This window comes from Ochotona curzoniae, unplaced genomic scaffold (genome assembly GCF_017591425.1).
Source record: "Ochotona curzoniae isolate NIBS_2020 unplaced genomic scaffold, NIBS_Ocur_1.0 contig_1, whole genome shotgun sequence".
Lineage (NCBI taxonomy): Eukaryota > Metazoa > Chordata > Mammalia > Lagomorpha > Ochotonidae > Ochotona > Ochotona curzoniae.
Genome location: NW_024464918.1, coordinates 5,846,854 through 5,859,933, shown reverse-complemented (window position 1 = coordinate 5,859,933; position 13,080 = coordinate 5,846,854).

Here is a 13,080-nt window from a genome sequence, read left to right as displayed (position 1 = left end):
TAATGTTGGCAGGGACCAGAGGAGACAGTGCCCAGTATCTCCACCCTGGAGACTTGATCAAGGGATCAAGAAATCTACACAACATATCTGGGACAGGAGAACAAACATGTAAGGGAGAAGATCCTAGAATGGGGGAAGATGCAGTTCATGAAACAGATACAAATAAACAGTTGATGCCAGAAGATACCGTGTCTCCTGGCTGTTTGGAAACCATTGGTCTCTGTTCTATTTATAAAGACAGCATATCCTATGGAACTGGTTTTCCCTGCCACTAATCAAGACCAAATCACCTAGATACACTGGGTATGTGATGTGGGGCAGGACTCTGATCTGTAATGAATTCCTTCTGGTTCAGGGTCAGGACACATATAGAGTAGGGGATTTTGTTTGTTTGCTTTCTGCTTTCAATAACTGAAGGAGACATTGATACACAGCCTCAGTCCAAGTACTCAGCCACTCTTATCTTCCTGCTCATTACATCTTCCTTCTTGCTTGCCTGCTTCTTACCATCTTTGTATCCCCCTCTTGACAGAAAGAATACTCTCAACTCATCCAGAAACACGGGGTCTGACTCAGGTTTTGACAATAGCTAGGTATTCAACTTCAGGCAAGTTGTTTAGTTTTCTGGATTCTGTGTTCCTTATATGTCAAAATGGACTTCAATAAGATGTCTACCCACTTCTTGTTTCTCAAAATATTTAGAATTAGTGTGCACAGATAGATATAAAAGATCTCTGAAATGTATTACAGTAAATAGAAATATTTTGCCAAGCACAGCTCAAATTCATTTGAGTATAAAACCTCCTTAAAATGATAACATCTAGCCACAACTCATTAGTCTATGACATACAGGTGGAGAAATGCTGATGGTGGTAGTACTTGGACTTGTTCATTCAATGTTTTTACTTTTTCCCATCCTTCTCTTTGGGGAGTTAGGAACAAAAATTGTTATTTCTCAGACTTCTCTGCTGTTAGGGTCCCACATGTGGATTACATGTGGCCAATCAAATATACTTAGGTGAGGTGAGACAAAGGGGAGTTTTTTGTATCCGATACACTCCCAGGGAATATGACAACTGCGACGATTTCTCAAACGTAGTTCAATTCTGTAGAATTCTCACTTAGCCCAGCACTTCAGACAAGAGCTGATTTTAATGGAATAGGCCTAGTCCTTTCCTTATCTTCTGATTTGTAACAAAACTCAAGAAACAGAGCGACCCTGAAATCCTCTTAACAGGAGGTCGTGCGTATGGAGCAGCGGGGAGACCCCAGAGTGGAGCGGGTGGACAGGAGGAGGCTCGTATCCCGACCCTGAAGACTCCCAGATCCTCACCAAGGACTATCAGTACAGACATCAAGGACTACATCCCAACTGCCAAGGAGACCATGGGGAATAGGAGTGCCTTCAGAGGCCGAGAATTCTGAGGTCACCCATCCCCATCTAGAGCCTCCACAGGGGATGGAAGAAGTCCAAACTCTGCCGTGCAGAAACCAGTGTCATCGAAACGACAACCAGGAACCCTGAGCAGTCTGCAGAAACAGAATAATAATAAACCTCCTTTAGGACTAGGGGGGTGAGCTTTCTCTGGTCCTCGCCTACCTCCGGCTCTGGGTCCCCACTCTCTCTTGCGATGACCATTAGGATCACTCCAGAAACCCCTCAAAACAAATGAGCAAACATACAAACAAACAAAAAACCTAGAATGGACAGACAACAACAAGAAAAGCTTAGAATCAGACATGAAAGGGTCAGCATGGATTCACTTATACCTCACTAGGTGGGACACAAAGATTAGTTACGCCTCACTGGGGTATTGGGGATTTCTCTGCACACCCCTCCAAAAAAAAAAAAAAAGTTCTGTACCTAAACTGATGACACATGTCTTGCTAGAGTTATAAGCCAGTTCAGACCATCCAAAAAACAGCAAAATCATTCTTCAACACTATAAACAGCTAAATACTAAAATAAAAATAGACAAGACAGCTGAATTGTAATCTATAGCCATTTTGAGGTGTATGGAATCCGGTTGAATATAAACCAAAAATTGAAATGTCTATGTGGAAGTCACAGGATGTAGTTAAGAACCCGCATTTTCCTATTAACATATTGTTAATCAATACCATGTCAACTAATACCATAAGGCTGTAAATGGTTGTTGATGTTATGTCGGGACTTTTAATTGATTGGGATGATACTTTGCTGGCTTTACCTTCAGACCAGAGATGGTTTCATCGAGAAATCGTTGAACCCACTAGGATAATAAGATGCTGGACTTTATACTTGGTAAATACTTCCAATGAAAGAACCTCAACTGAATTTGAACTGTGGTAATGCAGCAAGGTGGAGAAATCCACCATGGGGCGAGGATTTGGGGAGGGGTGGGGGGAATCCCAGTGACATAACACTGTGTCACATAATGCAATGCAATTATTAAAAAAAAAAAACCCAAGAAACAGACCCAGGATAAGTCAGGAAATAACAAATGCCAGCTGGGATCCGTTGTCGTTCTCTCTCTCTCTCTCTCTCTTTTTTTATCTTTAACTTTATTAGCAGTTACTGAGCTATGAGATAAAAACCAATCAAAACCATTAAAGAAAAGCCACTCGAAACAGGTCTGTACGGAGTCCTGCTTGTGAACTCCACAGCCAGCCTGCACAAAAAGATGGGCTCAGCGAAGAGGGCAAGCCACAGGCAGATTCACCCACCCAGTAGAGCAGTGATTTACAGGCCCATGGGCACCAGCCATTCGTCTCAGTTCACCAAAGTTTTCAAGTGAAAACAGGTATCCCTCTCCTGGGGGCTTTCCAACTCACCCCCTAGACGCCTGAGCACACCATTAAGGCAGCTGGAAGCCCATCGTGGGGCTTGCCTCTTCTGCCAGTGTCGCAGTCACCAGAACACACGGGGTGTGGGAGGAAACGGCATGGGCTAGCCACAGTGCTGTCCCAGGCCAAAGGGGAGCAGCACTCAAAAGGAAGCAGAAGGCCACCAAGGGCTCCCTGAGAATCCAGTAGGACTGAGAGAGGGCTCCAGCTTTCCTAGACAAACACTGACACTGGATCCAGGTGGAAGAGTGCCCTGCATGAGGAGTGGTGGCCCTGTCTGTGAGAGCCCAGCTCCAGGAGCATCCCAGTGGCTTCCTGCATCAGCCTGTCTCCCACTCCTGCTCTCCCATCCCATCTGAAGTTCCCATCCTCCTTTGCAGTTCATTTCTGATTCGGCAGGACACAGTTATCTTCCTGAAGTCTTGTAGTCATTACAAAAGGGGAGACCTATAGAGAGCTGAAACCACGAGCACAGCACTGCCTGATCCTCTGGCAGCCTTTATGAGGCTGGCAGGAGCTGGGCACACAGGATACCCTGATGTCCTTTCATGGGGGCAATTATCTTTCTTATCACATTCCAAGTCCATGTTCTGTGGTTGTTCCAGTTACAGAAGATGGCTTTGTGAGGGCAGAGGCCTTGCTCAGCTCCCCAGGGACTTGGTAAGCAACCTTGGCTAGAAGCAATAGGCCTTCTGTTCCTTAGAGTTATTGGGCCTAAAGTTGACAAAGCACCATCTCCTCCTGGCTACCACTACTGCCAAAAACTGTGAGACCTCTGTCATGAAATGTGTTTTAAAATCAAGATTTTAAAATTAATGTATTGTATCACTACGAGCAAATCCTTTCTTTGACCACATGAAGGTTAAGCATTGCAAGTTCAACTCACCAAAACATGGAAGGAAAAGAGCCTGTCGGTGGCTCATGTTTCTGATGACATTGTGGGATGATTAAAACTTATCTTTATCATTTTCTTCCAAAAGAGAAAAACTCCATTTTCTAATTTTCAGCATTGGAATCCTTGCCTTTTTCTTCCACTTTGTTCTCTAGAGCTGTGCAGTATTGTTGCAGTGTTGTCCCTCTCAGTGAAAGGAAAAATAGAAAGCTCTTTCATCCCAAGGCTGTGGTTTCAACCCTGACTGCACATCAGCCCTGGAGAACTTCAGAGTGTGCAGATGCCAGGGCCCCACACCTAGAAACTCAACTCAGTTGGTGTTGGATGGGGCCCAGGTATTCTTACTATTCAAAAGCTCCCACAGGTTGCAAACCACCAGAGTATTATTACCTAAGAACACCTCTTCAAATCAGATCATGAGAAGGGTTCCAAGGATGAATTCATCTTGCCCCACTCCTACTCAAGATTTCCATAAAGCAGGTTATTGTCATTCACTTCACTTCACAAGCTTCAAGGCAGCCAACTCAGAGTGAGACTATAGCATAAACAAAGCGGCTCATAAAATCTTGCAATAATGCCAAGGTTAACTCAATGTATGTTTCTGTCTTTTATCTGATATCCAGTTTCTTGAAAGTATATCCTCATCCTGGTTACTTACTGATTATTCCTGCTTATCCCACATTTGAATACTTCGAGAGTCTGATTTTCCATCCAGGCTCAGTGTCCCATGCTTCAACTAACTCTCAGACTCTAACCTGATAGCATCAAATAATGACAAACATGTGGGCTTACAAATTACTCTGTAACTTACTATACTTTGGGAAAGTTATTTGTAGCCTTAGTTTCTTCATCTGTGAGTAGGGATGATGTCACTTATTTTATTTAATTTCAGCTTTCCATATTAGCAAAGATAAGGCCTCCTTCGCCCAACATCACTACTAAATTCCACATCCAGTTCAGGTCTGCCAGACATCAAGAATGTGAATAATGACCAAAAAATATTTCTAAAGTAGGACTTGGGTTATCAGTAGGAAGACATTTTAGGGATAACAAGACTCTTTTTATTGCAACTGAAGTCACAGACTATGGGTCTCAACCAACTGTATTTCAGTTCCTACCATAATGAATCTGACCATGGCATTTGGGACAATGATGGGACAAGGGTAAATAATGAATGTAGTGGTGGAAGGCATGAATTAAAGAAACCCTTGGTCTCTTGTGGGAGGCTGAGAAATAAACATAGAGAAGACCCGGGATGGATGGACCACCAGATGTCCAAATAGGAAGCAGAAATCCCGCTGGATTCAGCTTCAAGCCACAGAATCTGAATTTTTGAAATAAATCATTAAAAAACAATAAATTACTCCAAATGGCTAATTTAAGATTCAACTGCCTCAGACTTTAACAACTTAGACACTTGTAAAAGAGAAATATTCCAGATGGCAGTGAGGAAAGATGAATTATAGAGAAGGAAGTCACTAATATCCCGTGTAAGACTGAATCAGTGCGAAGTGGGAACCTTTTCTGAAGGAGCAGGCTGAGAAATCTGAGCGCTTCAAGAAGGCAGAATTCGGAGTATCATCAGATCAGGGTCAGCCAGCCCTACTGGACAGCCCTGGGTGCTTGGGGAACAGGCATAATTTCAAATTGCTTTCTATCTTCCAAGGAATTCTGGGACAAATGGTTCTGATGGCCTCAGGAGGGCATCTGGAGTGACACCTTGACATTCCCAGGACATTGATTTGATGTAGCCCAGCTGGCTTCACTTCTTAATCCAATGTTCTGCGGGCCCAGGCATGACTTCCAATGGCTCCTACTCACTTCCCATCATCTACCTCAGTTTATATGAAAGCCCTGTACTTGTTCTAAAAACCTTGATCAGCACCTGGCAGAATGTTTCTTCAATGGCTGCATTATCACCTTTTGGTAACTATAATGAAATATCTAACATGGGCTACTTCTAAAGAAACAAGTTCACAGTGCATGACTGGGTAGATCCCAATGGCTTGGCCCCAGTTGGTGGTGGTGCTCTTACTCTCAGAGTCTGAAGTGGCACAGGATATCACGTGTCAAGAAGCAGGGAGAGACTGCGTGCCTGTTGACATCTGTGTGGGCTGCTTTATTGTGGGAACTATAATGACCTAATTCGCTCTAATCACTTCCCAAAGACATTACATCTAAACAGCATCATTAGATTAAGCTTCAACCCTCATAGTACCGCTAACATAAGATCTTGGGGGACAAACATTCAAACCATTGCAATGGAACTTTCCTGAATTTGAGTGACTGACGAGGCCAGGATGAGGGAATTGACTTATGGATTGTGCATCCTGCTTCCCCTGCTCTAATGACTCTTCTCATGACCACAGACTACATAAAAAGGGTTTAGATGTCAGAGCCTGAGCTAATGATGCTGTAGGGCTGGCCCATAGGATTAATACGTCACCTTGTGGTCACTTCAGAGCGACATGATATTTCAATCCAATATTACCCTGTTGACTGCTCCTGTCCAGGGCATATAAAGGGAAACATCAAACCTCCTGACTCGAAGGGCCACTCATTAATTAGGAAAATAAGCAATCGTTTTCTTGAAATGTGGAAGTTCATTCAGATGATGGTTGTGTATAGGAAGGACAACAATTAAATTCCAATAGGGACAATTATCGATGTCTTCCCAAAATAGTGATGTTTGTTTAGGGGCTTACAGCATACAGAAAAGTTTCAGAGAGGCACATCAAGGTGTTTCAGAGAGACAAAACGGCACATCGCAGGGTACAGAAGTAAGAATGAGCCTGAGGAAACTGCAAATAGTTTGGAAATGCCAGAATGCAAACTGCACAGTGTGGGCTGGCTGAGGAAAGAAGGCTGGAGCCAGAGCCAGGCGGCTTGGAATAATACATCTCTTTGAGGTGTTCAGCTCAGTTAATGTTTGAAGTGAGATGCAAATACCTCACATTCCTTTCAGTTCAAAAGAGGCAGCAGTGAGTTTAGCTAAGAGCGTGTTGCAACCTCCAGCCCTCCTCCGTGTTCCCCTCAGGCACTATGAGAACCAAGCCCAGCAGTCTCCAAAGCCCCACATGCTGGACCCATTAGACACTGCAAGCTCCGCTGTTTGAGTCATTTCCCCCTCTGCCAATGGTGACCGGACCCAGTGGAACTCTCTGCTAATTGAATTTGAGATGACTCACTCTCAGCCAGCGACTTGCAACTGGAAAACCTCAGCAAGGATACTTTGACACAAAGACTCCTGGGTTCAAATTGTCCAGCTTGCCTGTGGAGCCAGTGAGAGTGAGGGGGGTGCTGTGGGCACGTGGGGGTGAAAGGGAGGTTGCAAGCAGAGATTGTGGGCAAGAGAGGATAATAGAATCACTGTTGTTAGCTCTGGTAACCAAAAGCTAAAAATATAACATTCAAACATGTTTTCTTTGGCATACCTCATTTTGTTTATAGTATTTAATGCAATATATTTTAAAAATAAGGAAGGCTCAGTGCAGTAGCCTAGCGGCTAAAGTTCTCGCCTTGCACATGACAAAATCCCACATGGGTGTCTGTTCTAATTCCAGCAGCCCTGCTTCCCATCCAGTTCCCTGCTTGTGGCCTGGAAAAGCAGTAGAGGATAACCCAAAGCCTTTGGACCCTGCACCTGCATGGGAGACCTGGGTGAGGCTCCTGGTTCCTGCCTTTGGATTGGCGCAGTTCTGGACATTGTGGCTGCTTGGGGAGCGAATAAACGGACATAAGATCTTCCTCTCTGTCTCTCCTCCTCTCTGTATATCTGGCTTTACAATAAAATAAACACATCTTTTTAAAAAAATAAGGAAACTATATTAAGGCCTAAATATCTGGATTCTATTGAAGATTAGAAAGACTTGCCAATGATTCACTGCAAGTGTCGCAAGTTGCTCTACAACAGCATCTGTCTCCCATGTCTCCACAGTCCTCATGTCAATGTCTGTGTTTGGATGCCATGCACCTATGCTCAGATTGTTTCACTAGCCTGCTATACCTTTTGGGCCCCCCTGCACGTCCGAGTTTGCAGTCCCTATTCGGAAGCCTTTAGTGAAGCTACAGACTCTGGTGGCACTTTGAGTAATAGAGGAACATATCTCAAAATATTGTATCTTTGGGCAAGTTTCATTTGCTCAGTGCTCAGGAATTCATTAGACAATTACACACCACAGGGCATGAAAGTCACCATTCTCCAATCTCCAATTTTCTATCTTGAGTATATGTGCTACCGAAGTGAGCACAAATTTTCTCTGTTGAGTAAAAAGTCAGTGGACACTGACTTTTTTTTATTGCTTATTCATCATTGCTCTTATGTGTCCCGTCATAATTGCATCATGGAACACATTGAACAGGTGCTTAAAGAATGTAATGAGTAGAATGGCTTTGCTGGTCCAGGCCTTGAGCAGCTGATGGCCTGTCCCAAGGAACCTGACACCTAGGCCACTGCATGGAAGGCTTTGCTCATTCCTCTCCATTCATGTTTTCTTGTTCACTTTTCTTTTTCTGTCTGTGCTCAACTGCCAACTCTTTCAGCAAGCACTTCATGACTTTCATGACTAAATTAGTACTTTTATGTTTTTTGTTATATAATTTTCTGTTTTTGTTTCCTTCATAGGAAAAGCAATAGCTACTTCATAAGATTACACATACTGTCTCTGAAAGACAGTAGAAATGATAATTGCCAAGAGCTATAGGAAGGTACTTCAAAACATTGGTGGGAAAACAGAATCAATAGGTAAATTGATAGGTGTTTGGCTGGGCAGAGCAGAAGTGATTCCGCCATGCTGCAGAATTCAAGTGGACACTCCCCTCTAGAATGTTTGGACTGTCTCTGTGCAGAAGGTGAACATTCACTACAATGAGTACCCTGTGCTTCAGGGAACGTGTATGTGCACACCCAGGAGCTGCTGCCTTCTCCTAGCTCCCATGTCTAAGATGTACAGAAGCCCAGTTCTGTACACTGTGCGTGGCCATTTCCCTTCATGTGGTCACCCTGCCTTGTGGAAGTGGTCCAGGGCTGTCTCCCACCAGGGAGTAGTCACTCAGACTCTCTCCCAGGAATGTTTCTTTTTTTTGAAAGCCACTTTTTTCTTTCTCTTCCAATTGCTTCTCAACCTAATAATGGGAGCTAGCATTATAGCACAACAGGTTAAGATGCCACTTGTGATCCTGGCATCCAATAATGGGAGGCCGATTTGAGTTTCAACCTCTCTGTTTCCAATCCAGCTTCCTGCTAATGTGTATGGGAAGGCAGTGAGTGATGGCCCAAGTATTTGGATCCCTGCCACTTATGTGAATGGTTCGATCAAGCTTCTGGTCTCTGAATTTAACCAGGACCACCAGTCCTGCCTATGTGGCAATTTGACGAATGAGTCAACAACAGATGGGCTCTTATGCAAACACATGCTTTTCTTCTCAATTAAATAAATTATTTAAAAATATGCATACTTGGTTCCAATTTTTAAAAAAATCAATGCTTCTTTTTTAATAGTATACTCATTTTTTATGACCCTTTTGGGGATTCTTCATGTATATATAGATTCAAAACGTTTTGCATCAAAGTGGACTTTGATTTAATGACATTTTCCGAGATCTTTTTAAAGTATGCTGCTGTTTAATCCTCACATTGTCAGTATAAGATAGGTTCTGGTGTTATAATTTCCATTTAACAAATGAAGAAACTGAGGCACAAACATTTAGTAACTTGCTCATGGCTATAGATAAGCAAAACTTACAAGGATTCCAAACTCAGATGACAGATAGAAGTAGAGATAAGAAATTGTCCTTCAAAGACCTGCAGCTGGATAAGGTCCTGCTTACTTGAAGGCAACCTTTGCCTAGTAGAACAGAAGGGCAGAGAGAGAGAGACCTGAAGTAATGTCAATAACAGAATCATCCTCAGTCCTTCCTTCTCCTTTGTTAGACAAGTTAATCTTCAGGCAAGAAACTGCCTTGATAAATAGCTTCCTGAGGTATCTGCCCTCTCAAAGTGTCCTCATCTGCTGCATAACATCCCTGATGGTAGACCTGTGGGTTTTTCATCCATGTCTGTTGTCATGTTAAGGAACATCCCTTCTGTAACTACTTTGGTGAGAGCTGTTACCATGGAAAGCTGTTGGATTTTGTCAAGTACTTTTTCTGCTGCTACTGAGATGCTCATGGAGGTTTTTATCCCCCTCGTTCTGTTAATGTGATATACTGAACTTTTTAGAAGAGCTTGGGAAGCATTGTTATCAGTTAAAAGACTTGAGATCTTTTTTTGACAGTACATTTTTTATTTCTGATTCTATCTGCTTACTCATTGATTGATTCAGATTGTCTATGCTACAGAATTCAGTCTTGGTCTCACATTTATGTATAAGACTCTATGTGTTCTAGGTTATCAAATATGTTGGCATATAATTGATCACAATTATGTTCTTATTTCTTTGCTTTTAGATATAATGTGTCCTTTTCATATATAATTTTAGTTATCTGAATCTTTTCTATTTTTCTTACTTTAGCTAGAAATGTCTGATTTTCCTTACTTTTTCAAAAAACCAATTATTAGTTTCATTGTTTTTTTTCTGGTCTATGATTTCAAGCCACTCTACAAACTCTAGTAATTTAAAAGAGCATGACAATGACCAAAAAGGAGATGCATTAAACAATGAAACAGTATAGTGTATCCAGAAGTGAAGCTACTCATAAACAGCTGATAATTTTTTGACAAAGTAGCAAGAATGTACAATGGGAAAATAATAGTCTTGGGACTGGTGCGGTAGCCTAGTGGCTAAAGTCCTCACCTTGCACGCATTGGGATCCCATATGGGTGCCAGTTCTAATCCTGACAGCCCCACTTCCCATCCAGTTCCCTGCTTCTGACCTGGGAAAGCAATCAAGGACAGTCCAAGGCCTTGGCACCCTGCATCCATGTGTGTGCTCCAGCTGTTGTAGTCGCTTGAGGAGTGAATCAGCAGACAGAACATCTTCCTCTCTGTCTCTCCTCCTCTCTGTATATCTGACTGTCCAATAAAAATAAATCTTAAAAAATAATAATAGTCTCTTTAATAAGCAGAATGTATTTAGAAAATGTAAGATTAACAATTAGAAAACTACTAGAAGAAAATTGGGGGAGCCACACACTGCTATTCTAGGCAATGACTTCTTGAATTTGACACCAAAATTATAGGCAAGAAAAAAAAACCCAAATATAATTACCTCAAACTAAAAAATTTCTGCACAACAATGAAGAAAATTAACAGCATGTGAAGTTTGGGAGACAGTGTTGATAAGCTATATGGTCAATAAGGGACCAATGTGCCAAAATATTTTAAAAATTCAACAGCAAGAAAATTTTAAAAATTGATTTAAAAGATAGGCTAGGAACCTGGTTAGACATTTCTCAAAAATAGGATTTAGAAATGGCCAATAGGCACAATATTAAAAAAATAACATCACAAATCCTCAGAGATATATAAATTAATATCACAATGAAATACCAGTTCACACCTGTCAGAATGATCTGTAGAAAACATTGAATGGTATCAAATATTGATATGGCTGTTGAGAATAGGGTCTTCTGTTGGTAGGAATGTAAATTAGTATGGCCATTAGAGAAAACTATATGGCGGGTCCTCAACAAAGCAACAACACAATCATCATGTGACCCACCAACTCAGTTTACCTAAAATATGTGAAATCAATATGACGAAGAGATGTATATTCTTCCTGTGTTGACGGAAGCACTGTTCACAAGCACAGTTATAAAATTAACCTTAGTATCCACGATGGTATGAATGGATTAAAAAATATGATACATATTTATACAACAGGATACCACTTAGTCTTTAAAAAAGGAGAAAATTCTGCCATTTGTGACAGCATGGATGGATTTGGAAAGGTACGTACTGCAACTTCTCAATTATACATAGAACAATCATACTCACGGAAGCCGAGAGTAGAACGGCTGATAGAAATACATACCAATCACAGGCTTAAACCTGTTGTGTTAATATTGTATATTCAGTCTTTAATTATGTACAATTTTGTTTCACCAGGGAGAGATTTTAAAGCAATAATGTGACAGATACTCATGCTCCGATTTTATTTTTAAGTGTGAAAAATAAAGGAAAAACTAAAAAAATTAAAAAGAACAAATTGAAATCTGCTTCTTAACAGTATCTGCCTGAAGTGAAAGCAAAATGATTAATACAGACATATGCAATAATTATGAAAATGTATTAAATCATGAAAATATGTTTTAAATTCTGGCTCAGCAATATGTAATCTTTATGTTTTTTAAACTTACATGGTTTGTAGCAATAAACAAAAATGCTTCATACTTTAAAATTTTAATTTACCAGAAAAAAATAAAAAAGAAAATGGTGGATACAGAGATAGGAGAGAGGAAGAAAGAATGGAAGAGATATACTTACAGGCTACAGAATCCCATACAGGAGGAACAGATGAGTGTATATATACTTCTACAGTGAATACAGCAAATAGAATATTGTGCACTTCAAAATCGCTAAGTAGAGATTCTGGAATCATGACGTAGAAGGCTATGCCTTCACTCGCTGGCATTCCTTACTGGAGGGCATGTGTGAGTCCTGACTGCTCTACTTCCAATCTGTCTCCCTACTAATATGCATGGGAAGGTAGTGGAAGATTGCCCAAATATTTGGGCCCCACCACCCCTTGGGGGAGACCTCCGTGGAGCTGCAGGTTCCTGGTTTTGGCCTAGAGCAGCCCAGCTGCTTCCGTCATCCAGGCAGTAAACCAGCAGATCTCCGTCTCTCTCCCACAGTCTCTCAGTTTCTGTCACTCTGCCTTACAAACCAATCAAATAAATCTTTTAAAACATTTCTAAGACAATAGACTTCCAATAGTCTCACCACAAAAAAATGTTAAGTGTTTAGGATGATGGACATGTTAATTAACCTGATTTAATTACTTCACATTATATTCATAAAGCATAATGCCACTTTATACCCCAGGCATTTACTTTATTATAAATGGCCAATTTACAATTTAAAAAAAACAAAGTCCAGACAAATAGTCTTACAGAATGGAACTGGTAGCAACGGCCAAAGGTAAAAATAGATTTCAATGTTTCTGTGTTAAAAAAAAAAAAAAGCTGGCATTCACAGACTACAAAGACTCACTGCAATGCAGGCATAATAAAAGGAAAGAAATTAATTCTTAAAAGCATGATGTCAAGTTTTTTTGTATGATGAGGATTGTAGCCAAAATTGACGGCCAGATGAAGCAGACATGTTAGGTTCTGCAGACCACAGTTGACTGGAATTCACTGGATATCCCTACCTTCCACCATCATGTTTAGGGAGTTCTTTCCCCCTTAAACAACACTT